We start from the raw sequence: 15,932 nt of genomic DNA, 5'->3' as shown, positions 1-15,932 counted from the left end.
TTTCTAGGTGAAGAGGTTGGAAGACAGAATGCTAGTAATGTGTTTGAGTATTTTCTGGATACATTTGCAAGGCAGAGAAACCAGAGGTGCGCTCAGGCTGGAACTGGCTAGTTTGTGATAAAAATGGCAGGGAGAGGAGAGTAAAGAATCCAGAAATTTGGAGCCTTTGGTTTGGAAAATTTAACTGGCTTTAGATTTCAAATACAAAAAGGTAAGACTAAGAAGTATTTTCTACATTAAAGATGTATTAAAAATGCATTAAAGTATAAAGTCCCCCATGTTTATAGCAGCATTATCTATAACACCCAAATTGTGGAAAGAGCCCAAGTGTCTATCGACTACGAGTGAATAAAGATGTGGTATGTGTACACAAAAGAATATTGCTCAGCTATAAAAAAGAATGAAATCTTGACATTTGCAACTACATTGATGGAAGTAAAGAGTATTATGCTAGGCAAAGTCAGTCAGTCGGAGAAAGACATGCCACATGATTTCATTCATATGTAGAATTTAAGAAACAAAGCAAATGAGCAAAGAGATAAAAAGAGAGGCAAACCAAGAAACAGACTCTTAACTATAGATAACACACTGATGGTCACCAGCCACCAGCGGGGAGGTGAGGGGGGACTGACGAAATAGGAGATGGGAATTAAGAAGGCACTAGCTGTGTTGAGCACCAGGTGTTGTGTGTAACTTGAACCACTATATTGTACACCTGAAACTAATATTACTAATTTTACACTAAAATATTACTAATATTACACTAACTGGCATTAAAATAAAACTTAAAAAAAAGTATAAGTCTGCACAATTGCTAGGCCTCCTTATCTCAACACAGCTGCTTTTGTGCTGAAAGAAGAGAAGAATGTGGGGAGGAGGTACAAAGAAACATATCAGGCTTGAGAATTATGACTACTATCACAATTAAAGATATTTGAGATTTTTTTCAGGTAAACAAAATTGACTAGAGTAAATAGATCAAAAATCTACTAATTTTTTAGAGAATTGCTCAGCTAAAGAAATTACAAATCAGAATGAAAAAACCTTTTATGTGTTTAAGACTTAAAATAAACTTTGGGTTATGAAACTTGGATTGACAGGACAGAATGTGTAAAAATAACACCACTTCCCAGGAGATTTGGTACCATCAATCCCCTCCCCCACAAAATGGAAGACAATAGGCCAAGAAGAGGTTTTTTTGCCTGGATTTCTTCACTGGTTAATCCTCCCGAATATTTGAAGAAGTGATTCCAACTTTATATCCACTCCTCCAGAGTACAGAAAAAGTGGACAATTCACAATTTATAATCTTGACTTTGAGACCTGCCAAAGACACTATTAAAAAAAAAAAATAGACCAATCACACTTTTCCCATAATGAATAAAAGTATAAAAATCCTAAAAGTTAAAACACAAAAATTCTTCCACATCAAAAAATAACAGAAAACAAGTTGGGCTGTTATAGTAACTGAATTTAGTTCAACTTTCAAATATATTCAGTGAAAATGAACATATTAACATAATAAAAAGGGAAATCACATGATTATCTTAATAGATGCAGAAAAAATGAAATTCAACATCTTTTCTTAATTATGTGTATAAAAAACTAATAATAGAAGAGTGATTTCTTAGTCTCATGAAAAGTATCCACCAAAAAAGTAAAGGATGTTAGCAGTGAAATGTTTTAAAAAGTCTTTCCCTCTATAATTGGGAACAAATCAAGAATGTTCACTATCTCAGGTTTCATTTGAGACTGAATGATCTATCCACTACAATCAGGCAATGAAAAGGCAGTATAAAAATTGGAAAGGAAAAAAATAAACTATCATTATTTTCTGTGAATGTGACTATCAATGTACAAAAGTCCAAGAAACTTCTATTATTAGAATTAATGATTTATCAAGCATGTAGACTGTAAAAAAAAAAAAAAATGGCCACAATTCTTTGCAGTCTCTTTCAACAACAGCTGGTGTCTGTTTCTGCACCTCAGCATGGGCTGATCTTGTGACCTCCTCTGTCAAAACAGTGCAGGAGAATGAGTATTGTGTGATATCTGATGAGGGTTTTGCTTGCTTCTACTTTTGTGCATGGAATCCCCCCTCCTCATGAACAAGCCTGATATTAACCAGTTGATGCATGAAAGACCACATGGAGGAGAACCAACCCCGCTAACTGGCCAGTTCCCAGAGACTTCAGTAGCTTGCCACAGATGTGTGAGTGAACCATCCAAGATTAGCCAACCCTAACTCATGTAGCAGAGCTACTCAGCTGAGCCCAGCCCAAATCGCCAACCCATAGAATTGTGAGATAAATAAATTGCTGTTTTAATCCACAAATGTATGAGTTCTTTGTTATGGGGAAAATGCTAACTGGTATAAGAAGTCTCTGAAAGCAAAGATTGTATAGAAAAATATGTGAAAATCTAAAAACAGAAAAAAAAATATTTAAAATACAGTATGCTCGATAACAAAAATTACCAAGTAGCCTCTGGTCTTGATGGGCTTCAAGGAAGAAAGGAAGGAAAGAAGGAAAGAATCAAGGGAGGGAGAGACAAAGAAAGAGAAAGAAAAAAAGAGGGGAGGAGGGGGGGAGAAGAGAAGGAGGAAGGAAAGGGAGATAGAAAGCAAAAGAAAACTAATGGGGCTCCTGGGTGACTCAGTTGGTTAAGTGTCTGCCTTCAGCTCAGGGCAAGATGCTGAGTCTTAGAATCAAGTCCCACTTGGGGGTACCCACTCAGTGGCAAGTCAGCTTCTTCCTCCAGCCCTCCCCATCTCATCCTTTCTCTCTTCTGTCTCTCTCTCTCAAATAAATAAATTCTTAAAAAAAAAATGAAAATCAAAAAGGTTGATTGAATAATAATAATAAAACACATCTCACTGATGGCAAAGGAAAGCTATCCAACCAAGCAATCAGAATTTTGAGGGCCCAAGATGCGGGAGAGAATAGAAACTCACTGAAATAAGTGTGGTGTTTTTACTACTTCTCCTTGGAGACACTGGATAATTTTTAAACCCTCAAGAGTGCTGAAAAACAGTAGATCACAGCTACTAAGTTGCAAAGAAGTGAAATAGAACGGAGGTAAAATGTTGCACAGGAGTGGCTGGGTAACTTAGTCAATTAAGCAAGGGTGTCTGTCCAGTTGTGATTTCAACTCAAGTAACAATTCTCAGGGTCATGAGATTGAGCACATCAGGATCCACACTTGGTGGGGAATCTGCTTGAGATTCTCACCCCCTCTCCCTCTGCTGCTCCTCTTACTCTCACTCAGTCACTTTCTCTGTAAAGTAAATAAATACATCTTTTAAAAAAATGGTACATGATGGCAGGACAAGTATTGGAGCTTAGGACAACAACAAAGTGGCAAGGATTTGAGAGAGCAGAATTATAGAGAAAAAGGAAGTACAGAAAGAAAAGCCCAAAGCTGGGAGCCAGTTTCAGCACATGCCATTCAAAAACCCATAAGCATATTGGTTTCAGAGGCAGACAAGCTAATATAAAGTGGCTGCTAAGAGAATGGAACATTGTTCGCACCAGCATCACATGTGGGGAAGAACACAGTTTAAGAGTCAGCCCCAGTTTAAGAGTCAGCCCGTTCAGCTCTCCTACCCTAGGCCATCCCATCACACTTGTTTTAGTTTTTACCTTCATAGCATTGATTGTCAATGAGTTTGTCTTGGTCATTTATTTTTTTTGCAGCGCTATGGCTTTTCTGCTCTAACTTTATCCGGTTTCTGTTCTCCATCTAATCCCAGCATAGAAAAGAGTACATGGGGGTGGGGCACCTGAGTGGTGCAGTCAGTTCAGTATCTGACTCTTGACTTTGGCTCAGGTCATGATCTCAGAGTTGTGAGATGGACCCCCACAACAGGCTCTGCACTTAGCGAAGATTCTGCTTTGGATTTTCTCTCTCCCTCCACCTTTGCCCCTCCCACTCATGCTTTCGCTCTCTCTCTCTCTCTCTCTCTCTCTGAATAAATAATAAATAAAATATTTAAAAAAATAAAAACCAAAACAAAACAACAACAACAAAAAAACACCCAGTACATGGAATATGATGTGCATCAAATAGAGATTATTGAATTGCTGAATGAAATGTCTATTAAGTGGTTAAAGCATTCTAGACTGTCTTTAAAAACGTAAGTTTCCCAAACACCAGAAGTTAACATTTCCACTCTTCTTTGTCTTGATCAGATGACTTTTAGGATACTGGGTTGGAGTCAAAGTATCACATTTTAGGAGGACTTTGGAGATCTGGAGTTTGGATTTTTGTCTTAAGTGCAACAGGAGAAACGCACAGAGCTTCACATACTTGGAGTTGTTTGGAGGAAAGTAGAATAGACCCAGTTTTCTCCAGGGAACAAGGCTGTGACTACGAAGAAGTGTAAGGGATGTGGTATAATATACCATTGGAATGAGAATACTCCAAGTGAAATACATTTGCCCTGAAAGTAGAAAATGTGTTGATCATGGAGATAGGCAAGTCTAATACTAAGCATGTGCTGGGAATCCTGTACACAGCATCTCTGCACAGCTGAGAAGTTGGCCAAAAGAGCTTTAAATTACTTTGAACTTCAGGTCTATTCTATAGTTCTAAATAATGGTCTTTGCGATTAAGTTTATACAAAGTTAATACCATTTATGGTCACACTTTTCTTAATCATAAAGGGTAACTGTGGTATTCTTTCATTGTTCTGCTTCCTGTCTGACTTTCTCATATCTATTTAATAGCTAAGCGTTTTGGCCTCCAGAACTGAGCGGCCTTAATTCCTAGCCTTCCTAGCCTTCCTAGCCTACCTTGTGATCCATTTATAAAAGCAAGGACCGTTTTAAATAGATCCCGGTGGCCACCTAATTTTGGAGAAATCAATGCTTATTTTATTGAGAATTGTTGTAAAGGGCTGAAAAAATATTACTTGATTAACAGTCTGCTCCATTCTTCCTGCCCATCAGGGTAGGAGTGAGGGTTAGGGTATGAAGGTTTCTTTGGCAATGAGGATGGTTTAAGCATCAGTTTTCTTTTTCTTTTTCTTTTTTTAAAGATTTTATATATTTATTTGACAGAGAATGATCACAAGTAGGCAGAGAGGCAGGCAGAGAGAGAGGAAGGGAAGCAGGCTTCCCTCTGAGCAGAGAGCCCGATGCGGGACTCGATCCCAGGACCCTGAGATCATGACCCGAGCCGAAGGCAGCGGCTCAACCCACTGAGCCACCCAGGCGCCCAGCATCAGTTTTCTTAAATGAATTTTATCACTCTTTTCTGGTGGTCACTAAGATGATATGATAAAATGATTTTTTTGTTGTTGTTGTATCCTCTTCCCATATCTTATCAGTTAAGGGGTGTTATATATTTATGAGATTACCCAAGTAGACACCTAGGGTTTCATGATGGTGAACATGATGTTGTTATAAAACTGAGACAGAGAATTCAATCTTTCTAGCCTGAGGTCTTTTTGTTTTCCCTATCCTTTTTTCTCTGACCCACTTCTACTGCCTAAGATCAGATTCTCATAACATCTTACATGTGCTAATATATTTTAATTTTCTCATAATTACTCTCAAGCTTCCCATGTCTGTCCTAGTCAATTAACCCTCAATATTGTGTTTGTATCATCTAACCAGGTCACTCCCCAACTCAAAACTTCCTGCCTCCTACTTCCAAAGGCATGAAATCTGGAGCTCCAGCCAGACATTTCAGACTTTTCACAATCAGACCACAATTTGCCAATCCTGCCTTATCTGAGCTAATCCTTATCAAATTACAGGCTTCCCCAAGCCCCGCCTCTGGCTTTTGCTTATCCTGTTTCTCTTTTATCCTCTCTCTGAATCTATCCCATAAGGCCAGGCGTAGGACTCTGTGCAAGGGGGATGGTGAGGATAGGATTCCTGCAAAGCGAAGAGAATTAAAATTGAGGGGGTGGGTGATGGGGGTGAAGCGAATTTTAGGCTAAAGATACTAGAAGGAGATTTAGCTAAACTAGAGAGAAAAATGTTTTTCAGATTTAGCCTGGTTTAAAAGCATAAGGCATAGATTTCTGAATTTAATTGCCTACGTACAGATGTTTGTAATCAGCGTTGATTCAGATTCAGTTGAACAATAAATAAGCTTTTCATATTGTAATAGTAGCACCTAAGACAGAAAAGCGGGCCTTTCCGTGGCTCCCCAAACCCCACTGGTTCAAGTTAAGTGCTTTTTACTAGCCAGTTGACTTGAACTGTTTAGTGGGTTGGAGGGGGCAGGGCGTGTATGAGAAAGGATCCCAAACCTCCTCGTCCATCACAGGACTCCATCCCGGACAATTCTTTTTTCATGTGTTCTAACACACCACAAGTCAGTCACCAGGGTTGCTGGGATGCTGTCTCTCAGTATCACTTCAGGCACAATGCAAGGGAGCGGGCATTGATCTCTTCTTCCCATCATCTTTGTTCATCTTATTACAAGTTATGGTGAGTACGTAATGAGGAATTGCCAACTCCAAACAATCCTGTTTTCCGTCATTGCTATAAGACATTCAAAACTTAAAGAGACATAAATAAATAAATCAGCAGATAAACACGTTTTGGAGATCTTCTTACACACACACACACACACACACCACACCACACACACAAAACACAACACAACTTGATGTCTAGAAAGCCAGAAAGGCTGGCAATCTCCAATAAAACTTTCTCTTTTAAAAAACTGCTCATTTTTAAAGGTTTCTAAGGCAAATGCTAGTGTCTTTTTTCATTCACCTCTTCTTGGTTTCTCAAGCATTTTAGAGTAGAGAGAAGAGGGTGAATCCCCATACGAATTCTCAGTCACAAGCTTCCCTGAATTCATCTCTTCTGCTGTTCTCCTTGTTAACAGGACAACAAAAAAAATAAATAAATAGTAAGCCATTCTTAAAGCTCCCTTTTGTTTCACTTAAATACAGTCCATCAACTCTGTTGTATTGCAGTTTGTGACAAATCTTACTTTAACTGAGAAACAAACTGAGGGTTTTGGAGGGGCGGAGGTGGGGAGATTCCTGAGCCTGGTGGTAGGTATTAAGGAGGGCATATATTGCATGGAGCACTGGGTGTGGTACATTCATGAATCTTGGAATACTGAAAAAATAAAATAAAATAAAATTACACAACAACAAAAAAAGAACATACCATGAAAAAGAAAATATTACTCGAACTGTGTCTTAAGCTGCACGGAAAAACAAAGAATGAAACACTTTTCTGTTCTTCCCTTTTCCACTACCTAAAGGGACAAACTTGATTTACTTTATTTTTTAAAAAAGATTTTATTTATTTATTTATTTGCCAGAGAGAAAGAGAGCACAAGCAAGGAGAGCAGCAGGTAGAAGGAGAAGCAGGCTCCCCGCTGAGAAAGGAGCCAGACGCGGGACTCAATTCCAGGACCATGACATGTGATCATGAGGAGCTGAAGGCAGACGCTTAATCTACTGAGCTACCCAGGCGTCCCATAAACTTGCTTTACTAATTTAGTTCTGTATTATAGTCTAAACAGTCTTCCCCAATAGGAGGGAAAGTTAAATAATTTTCTTATCTTACTTGTGTGGAATTTAAGAAACAAAACAGGTGAACCTATGGGAAGAAAAAGAGACAGAGAGAGAGAGGGAAGCAAACCATAAAAGACTCTTAACTATAGAGAACAAACTGAGGGGCGACAGAGGGAGGTGGGGTGGGGGACGGGCTAGAAAGGTGACAGGCATTAAGGAGAGGACTTGTTATGAGCCCTGGGTGTTATATGTTAAGTGATGAATCACTAAATTAAAAGAACAAATAACTTAAAAAAAAACAATTTTCTTAGATATCTTAAGTAGGATATTTACTGACTGAAGTTTTAAATTTAATTTTCAATTTAAATTACATTTAATATTGTACATTTCAAGAATAGCAATAGATCTACCTTTCCATTTTACATACATTTACTGAATAATCCTTTGCTTCAAGAATAGTACTAGACATCAAGGAGCCACGGTTGAGTACGTGAGTCACATGCTTGCCTTCAATTGTGTTTGGGAAACAAACATAAAGATTGTAATGGCTTTATGCAGAAGGCTGATGGGAAAATTATAATGGAAACTTTGCTCTGAGTGAGTCAGGGAAGAGGAAGCGTCATAAAAAAGGAAAATTTTGAGCCCAGCCTCAAAAGAGTTTTAAGAATTTGTGTGGAAGATGTCCTACGGAGAGGCGTACTGCATAATTAGTTTAGCAAACTATAATCAGTTCTCTGTGAGTTCAGCATAAAATTGAGTACTGGAAGCTAGTGTAAAGCATCCCATGTGTCATTCTAAGAGCTCTGTGCTTTGTGTTGGCAATAAAGAACCTTTCATGGATGTTCATAAGGAAAAGTATGAAAAAGGTTGTGTTTGAAAAGATATTCTTGGGATGTGTTCAGAATGGAATAGACAAAAGCTGTCCTGGATGTGCAGATAACTAAATGGGAAAAGATTTGCAAAATCCTATAGGAGAGATGATGAGGCCTTAATAAATGTAATAATAATGGAGATGAAGAGGTAGGCACAGACAGGAGCACCATCACAGATCAGAATCGGCCGCGCTGTATGGGGAATGAGCAGTGGAAAGGAGGGAGAGCCACTGACAGATTTTCTGTGTTGCCGTGTGCAAAGTTTAAAAAAGCAGTATCAACATCATCAGTGGCATTTATTGAGGGCTTGCGCTGTTCCAGACATCGTGTCAAGCTCTTCACTTCCAACCTGGTAACAATCTTCTAAGACAGATGCCATTATTATCCCAATATTACAAAACACATGAAATTTAAACTACCTTGGGGAGACCACGGACATGGAACTGGAGTGCCAGCAACTTTAAATATTCTTTTCAACACATGTCAAAGTTTATTATTTATTTTCTCGATAGTTATATGAGGCAGCTGTCCAGTATTAAATTCACATTATTTTAATAAACAGGAAATTGACCTGGAAAGGAAGAATGGCAGCTCAGGAGTGAGCTCTGGGTCTCAGGGTTTCCACACTGGAGAGCATTTCTGGCTCTCAGAAAATTACTATTACTGGGGAAGATACTATGCCCAGTTTGTATTTCACGAATGACATTTTTGCAAAAGGGATTCTGGGAAAAAACGTATCTGAGTTGACACCCCTAGTTTCCAGTGAAAGTAATTCTTAGCACACCAAGAACAGAAGGACGGGTATGGAGGGACTGCTGAAAAGATCACCAAAGTATCATCACTGCCCTTTTCTTCTCACCTATTTGAATACTTTTTTTCTCTCTCCACAGACTGGCTTTTGTCAATGTAAGATTTTTTTTTTTTTTCTCAGTTTTTTTTTTTCTTTTTTTTGCACAGAGAGGACATATCTTAGTTACTGGGATTTTTTTAAATTAATATTCAGTTTTGTAAAGTGAAAAAATTCTAGAATTTAGTTTTCCTTAAGCTTTTAACTTTATCTTATATATATCATGTAATTCTATTTTCAAATTAGTAAAATTTAACTCTCACTTTCAGATTGGTCGCTGCTGTCTGAATAGCTCAGGTTGCAGAACTCACTGAACAATCAGCCTTCTTACAAATTAGTTAATTTAATTGCTTTTAACAGACCGCATTTATAATTAACGTATTTGTTGCCTGATCTGGCTTGACATAAGAAGCAAAATTTTCTCAGGTACTTTCTCAGCTATTTAAATTGCTCTAGTAAATCTCCTAAACCAAATTCATAAATATGCCAAATATGAAGTTCTCTCATGCATTTAGCAATGTTTGCAAACTTAGAAAAATTTTCTCCTGATTTTTAATTAAATTACAAGTTCAAATCAATCATTCAATTATATCTATTTTTAAAATTTTATTTGAGAGAGAGCAGGAGAAAGAGCATGCACAGAGGAGTGCACACAGGGGTAAGGGAAAAGCAGACTCCCCGCTGAGCAGGAAGCCCAATACCTGGCTCAATCCCAGGACTCTGAGATCATGACCTGAGCAGAAGGCAGATGCTTAACCGACTGAGCCACCCAGATGCCGCTGGTAGTCGCATTCTTATCTAATACCCTCCTCTTGGAGGGCTGGTATTTTGTGACTTCTAGTGAATTTCCATGAGAAATGACACTCTCTTATTTCTAAGATTAGATTGTAAAAAACCTGACTTCTGTCTGTGGTGATCTCTCTTCCTCCCTTGGTTGCTTGCTCTAATGTAGCCACCTTCCACATCGAGAGCTTTCCTACAGAGGACCCACGAGGCAAGGAAATGAGAGAAACCTTTAGGAAACAACCAGTGAGGAACTGGGACATTCAGTTCAACAAGCCATGAGAAAACATCCTACCAACCACCAGGTGAGTGAATGTAGAAGCAGATCCACCCCCCACATGGGCCTTCAGATGAGACTGCATCTCCAACTCCTTGATTACAGCCTCGAAGAGACGTTAAGGCAGAAGCATTCAGCAAAGCTGCACCTTGATTCCTGATCTATAGACACTGTGAGATAATAAATGTTTGTTGCCTTAAGTCAATAATTTTTTGAGTATTTGTCATAAGTATGTACAGTCAGGATTCTCCAGAAAAACAAACCAATGTGTGTGGGTGTGGGGGTGTGGTTGTGTGTGTGTACAGAAGGAGAGAGAATGGAGAGTTGGCAAGTCCAAAATCTGCTGAGTAGGCTGACAGGCAGTCAGTTCCAGCAAGAGTTGTTGTTGCAACCTGGAGTCCAAAGGCAATCTGGGGTGTGGGGGCAGGGGAGGGGAGTGGCAGAACTCGCTCCTCTTTTAGGAACCTCGATCTTGTCTCTTAAGGTTTTCAACTGCTTGGATCAGGGCCATCCACTTTATAGAAGGTAATCTGCTTTGTTCAAAATATACCGGTAAATAGTAATCACATCTAAAACTTACCTTTATAGCCATAACTGGACTGGTATTTGACTAAACAGGGCACCATGGCCTAGCCAAGCTGACACATAAATCAATCATCATAGCATCAATAGATAATTAATATATTTATTAAACATTATAAATACTTAACACCAAATATGGGCATATAATTCTTATCCTATTACTAAAACACTAATTTGATGTACTGAACATTCTCTGATTTAATTTTAAACCTCCTCAAGGAGACAATTTTATTCTTCAAAGAAGAATTGGTACCACCGTTGCAGTGTGTTAAAATTGTTATTGACCTGTCATTTGGGGACAGAATGAAAGACCTGGAACAGTAGACAGACTGACATCAATCCTGCCACTGACAACTGGGTTCAAAACATTCTTTTATCGAATATTTCCACCTCAGTCAAATAAATGGAATTCTGCCACCTAGCACTTCAGCTAACTTTTTTTAAATCAATTATTCTTTTTTTTATGTTTCCTTTTAGATTTAAATAGCATATTGGAGCTTGCATATTTTTCATAACTTTGTTTAACTCAAATATCACACTAGTGGGTGCACCCTGCCTTTTCCTATCCGCAGAGTAGACAACATGGCTACTAATTACTCCCACACTCCCACCTTTGTACCTCGCATACTAAAAGATATTGACTTCAATTTCTTGGTTTCCATATCTAAAACTCCTATAAAGATTCCAGTTGGTTCAGTTCACATACGGTGTCTGTCTCTAGACCGGACAGTCTTAAGAGAGAGGGATTATAGAGAAGGCCCTATAGCACCCATGAGAATGAGGGGTGCTAGGCAGACAATCCCCTCCATTTCCAGTGCATAGGCATTAAGACTCATGATATTAGATGTATATTGCTTTAAGTTGATAAGCAAAAAATTTGCATGCTCAGCTCTAAAAAGAAGAGATTTCATAGTAGCACTCTTCCCAGTTCCTTACCTGCTGGACTTCTCATGAGCTACTCTTTTTCGCTTTTGTTTCTTTTGCCTTGGGACATGTCTTGAAAGATGTTGCTGTGGCTGATTTCAAGGAGGTTACTGCCTATGTTCTTCTCTATGATTCTGATGGATTCCTGCCTCACTTTGAGGTCTTTTATCCATTTCAAGTTTCTCTTTGAGTATGGTGTAAGAGAATTGTCGAGTTTCATTCGTCTATACATAGCTGTCCAATTTTCCCAGCATCATTTATTGAAGAGGCTTTTTTTTCCCAATGTATATTTTTTTCCCTGCTTTTTCAAAGATTATTTGACCATAGAGTTGTGAGTCCATATCTGGGCTCTCTACTCTGTTCTACTGGTCTATGTGTCTGCTTTTGTGCCAGTACCATGCTGTCTTGGTGATCACAGATTTGTAGTAAAGCTTGAAATCAGGCAACGTGATGCCCCAGTTTTGTTTTTCTTTTTCAATATTTCCTTAGCAATTCGGGTTCTCTTCTGATTCCATACAAATTTTAGGATTGTTTGTTCCAGCTCTTTGAAAAACACTGGTGCAATTTTGATTGGGATGGCATTGAAAGTATAGATTGCTCTAGGCAGTATAGATATTTTAACAATCTTTACTCTTTCAATCCATGAGCATAAAATGGTCTTCCATCTTTTGGGGTCTTCTTCAGTTTCTATCAGGAGTTCCATAGTTCCTCGAGTACAGATCCTTTACCTCTTTGGCTAGGTTTTCTCCCAGGTATCTTATGGTTCTTGGTGCTATAGTAAAAGGAATTGATTTTCTAATTTCCCTTTCTATATTTTCATTGTTAGTGTATAAGAAAGCAACTGATTTCTGTACATTGATTTTGTATCCTGCCACATTACTGAATGGCTATATGAATTCTAGAAGTTTGGGTGTGGAGTCTTTTGGGTTTTCCATATAAAGTATCATGTCATCTGTGATGAGAGAGAGTTTGACTATCTTCTTCTATTTCTTTTTGTTGTTTGATTGCTGTTGCTAGAACTTCCAGTACTATGTTGAATAACAGTGGTGAGAGTGAACATCCTTGTCGTGTTCCTGTTCTCAAAGGGAAGGCTGTCAGCTTTTTCCCATTGAGGATGATATTCGCAGTGGGTTTTTCTTTTTTTATATTTTTAAAAGATTTTTATTTATTTACTTATTTGACAAAGAGAGAGAGATCACAAGTAGGCAGAGAGTCAGGCAGAAGAAGAGGGGGAAGCAGGCTCCCTGCTGAGCAGAGAGCCCGATGCAGAACTCAATCTCAGGACCCTGAGACCATGGCCAAAGTCAGAGACTTAACCCACTGAGCCACCCAGGTGCCCTCTCTGTGGGTTTTTCATAGATAGATTTTATGAAGTTGAGGAGTGTTCCCTCTATCCCTATACAGTGAATCATTTTAATCAGGAACAAATGCTGTATCTTGTCAAATGCTTTTTCTGCATCAATTGAGAGGACCATGTGGTTCTTCTCTCTTCTCTTATTGATTTGTTCTATTACATTGATTGATTTGCGAATGTTGAACCCCACTTACATTCCCTGGATAAATCCCATCTGGTCACTGCGGATAATCTTTTTAATGTACTGTTGGATCCTATTAAGCTAGGATCTTGTTGAGAATCTTGGCATCCTATTCATCAGGGATATTGGTCTGAAATTCTCCTTTTTGGTGGGGTCTTTGCCTGGTTTGGGGATCAGGGTAATGCTGGCTTCATAAAAAGAGTCTGGAAGTTTTCCTTGTTTCTATTTTTTGAGATAGCTTCAGGAGAATAGGTATTAGTTCTGCTTTGAATGTTTGATAGAATTCTCCAGGGAATCCAAGATCAAAAGTTTCTGCACAGCAAAGGAAGCAGTCAACAAAACGAAGAGGTAACACACGGAATAGGAGAAGATATTCACAAATGACACTACAGACAAAGGGCTGATATCCAAGATCTATAAAGAACTCCTCAAACTCAACACACACAAAACAAATAATCACAATGAAAAATGGGCAGAAGATATGAACAGACGCTTCTCCAAAGAAGACACACAAATGGCTAACAGACTCATGAAAAAATGTTCATCATCATTAGCTATCAGGGAGATTCAAATCAAGACCACGTTGAGATACCATAAGATGGTAGAATGGCCAAAATCAAGAAGACAGTAAACAAGTGTTGGAGAGGATGTAGAGAAAGGGGAAACCTCTTACACTGCTGGTGGGGATGCCAGTCAGTGCAACCATTTTGGAAAACAGTTTGGAGATTCCTTAAGAAATTAAAAATAGAGCTACTATTTGACCCTGCAATTGCACTACCGGATATTTACTCCAAAGATACAGATGTGGTGAAAAGAATGGCCATCTGTACCCCAATGTTCATAGCAGCAATGGTCACAATCACCAAACTGTGGAAAGAACCAAGATGCCCTTCAACAGACAAATGGATAAAGAAGATATGGTCCATATATACAATGGAGTATTATACCTCCATCAGAAAGGATGAATACCCAACCTTTGTATCAACATGGTTGGGACTGGAGGAGATTATGCTGAGTGAAATAAGTTAGGCAGAGAGAGTCAATTATCATATGGTTTCACTTACTTGGAGCATAAGGAATAACAAGGAGGATATTGGGAGATGGAGAGGAGAAAAGAGTTGAGGGAAATCAAAAAGGGAGACAAAGCATGAGAGACTGTGGACTCTGGGAAACAAACTGAGGGTTTTGGAGGGGAGGGATGTGGGGGGATAGATGAGGCTGGTGGTGGGTATTAAGGAGGGCACATTGCATGGGGCATTGGGTGTGGTGCATAAACAATGAACTTTGGAACACACATACACAAGAATAATTAAATTAAAAAAAAAAAAGAGCCACTCATATTCTCAGGTCCACATCCTCACAATGTCTCACACAGGCCTGCCCTTTGGAGGCAGCAAGTAGAGCTTCACATGGTTTCTCCTTTTTCAAAACTGGAATTTTGCAACATGTAGATGAAAAAAGACACACAGCCAGGGCCAGAATAGCAAGGGCCAATTATTACACATTCTAAACTTCACACAATGATTTAATTTGTGTATTAGCAGTATGTTCTTATATGTAAGCCATTTTAAGCATTCTAAAAAATAACTTTCCAGAATGATGTCTAAATGCAATTCGGGTATAATCCTATAGATAAGAATTCTAGGCATCAGAGGGAGGTAAAGAGATATTTCCGGATATAGCAACTCTGATAGTAATCCAGTTGGAATTGGAGCATGGTGGTTATAGGCCCATATGTCAATACCAAGCAGAAAAGGAGTTATTTGTAGCTTTCTGCCACTTGGGGTGTCTCTAAGTATTTAAAAGTAATGAACCGAGAGGGAAAAAGTGGAAAACACCTAAAGAAAACCTAGGGAAAAAACCTAAAGAAAAAACTGTAATGAAGCAGGAGCTTAAACAAGAACATCAGAATAAAACACTTAATTATTGATTATTGGAAGACATAGTAGCAACAGAATCAAGAATAGAGATGAAACTAGAGGAAACCAATCCCTAGATAATTCTTCAAGTACTGAATGGGTTCTTTTCTCAGAATTCCATTTTTTTTTTTAAGTTGGGTATTCACACATGCCTTCTCAGTCTCAGGGTGAGCTCTGAAAACCTTATATCAAACTACATGAAGTTCATCACTTTAGCTAGGTATCATCTTGGTCATTTTCCTCTTAAATTAATTATATGTGTCATCTCAGAACTTCCCTACGTGGCTAGAGGTGACAAGTGCTATTTAATCATACAGTGCTTAAAATCTTTCACATGGCTAAGTGTGTATGCCCAGTTCTAAAAAATGAGTAAAGTTTTGGTTACTCTAGAGTAAAAAGAAACTCCCAAGATAGATATGAGTCACATACAATTTTTTCCGTTTGGCAATGAAGTCTTTTCCTCTGGTTTTCTGTATATTTTTCAAAGGTTGAAAGCAGAGACTCCACTTGAAGGAGCTTGGTGGATGATATTTAGTTACATACTTGGAATTTATTCCACCTTTACTAACCACACTCAGATTTTTCTTTGGAAGTGTCCTTCCCTCATTGTGCTAGAGCCATGAACTCTGGATGGATTGACTCCAACCCAGCGCCAAGCTATATTATTTTATCCCATTTAAAGATTGTTTCAGGGGCACCTG

This window comes from Mustela putorius, unplaced genomic scaffold, assembly GCF_011764305.1.
Source record: "Mustela putorius furo isolate JIRA1106 unplaced genomic scaffold, ASM1176430v1.1 tig00000682_pilon_pilon_pilon, whole genome shotgun sequence".
NCBI classification, from domain to species: Eukaryota; Metazoa; Chordata; class Mammalia; order Carnivora; family Mustelidae; genus Mustela; species Mustela putorius.
Note: the sequence above shows the minus strand (reverse complement) of the source record.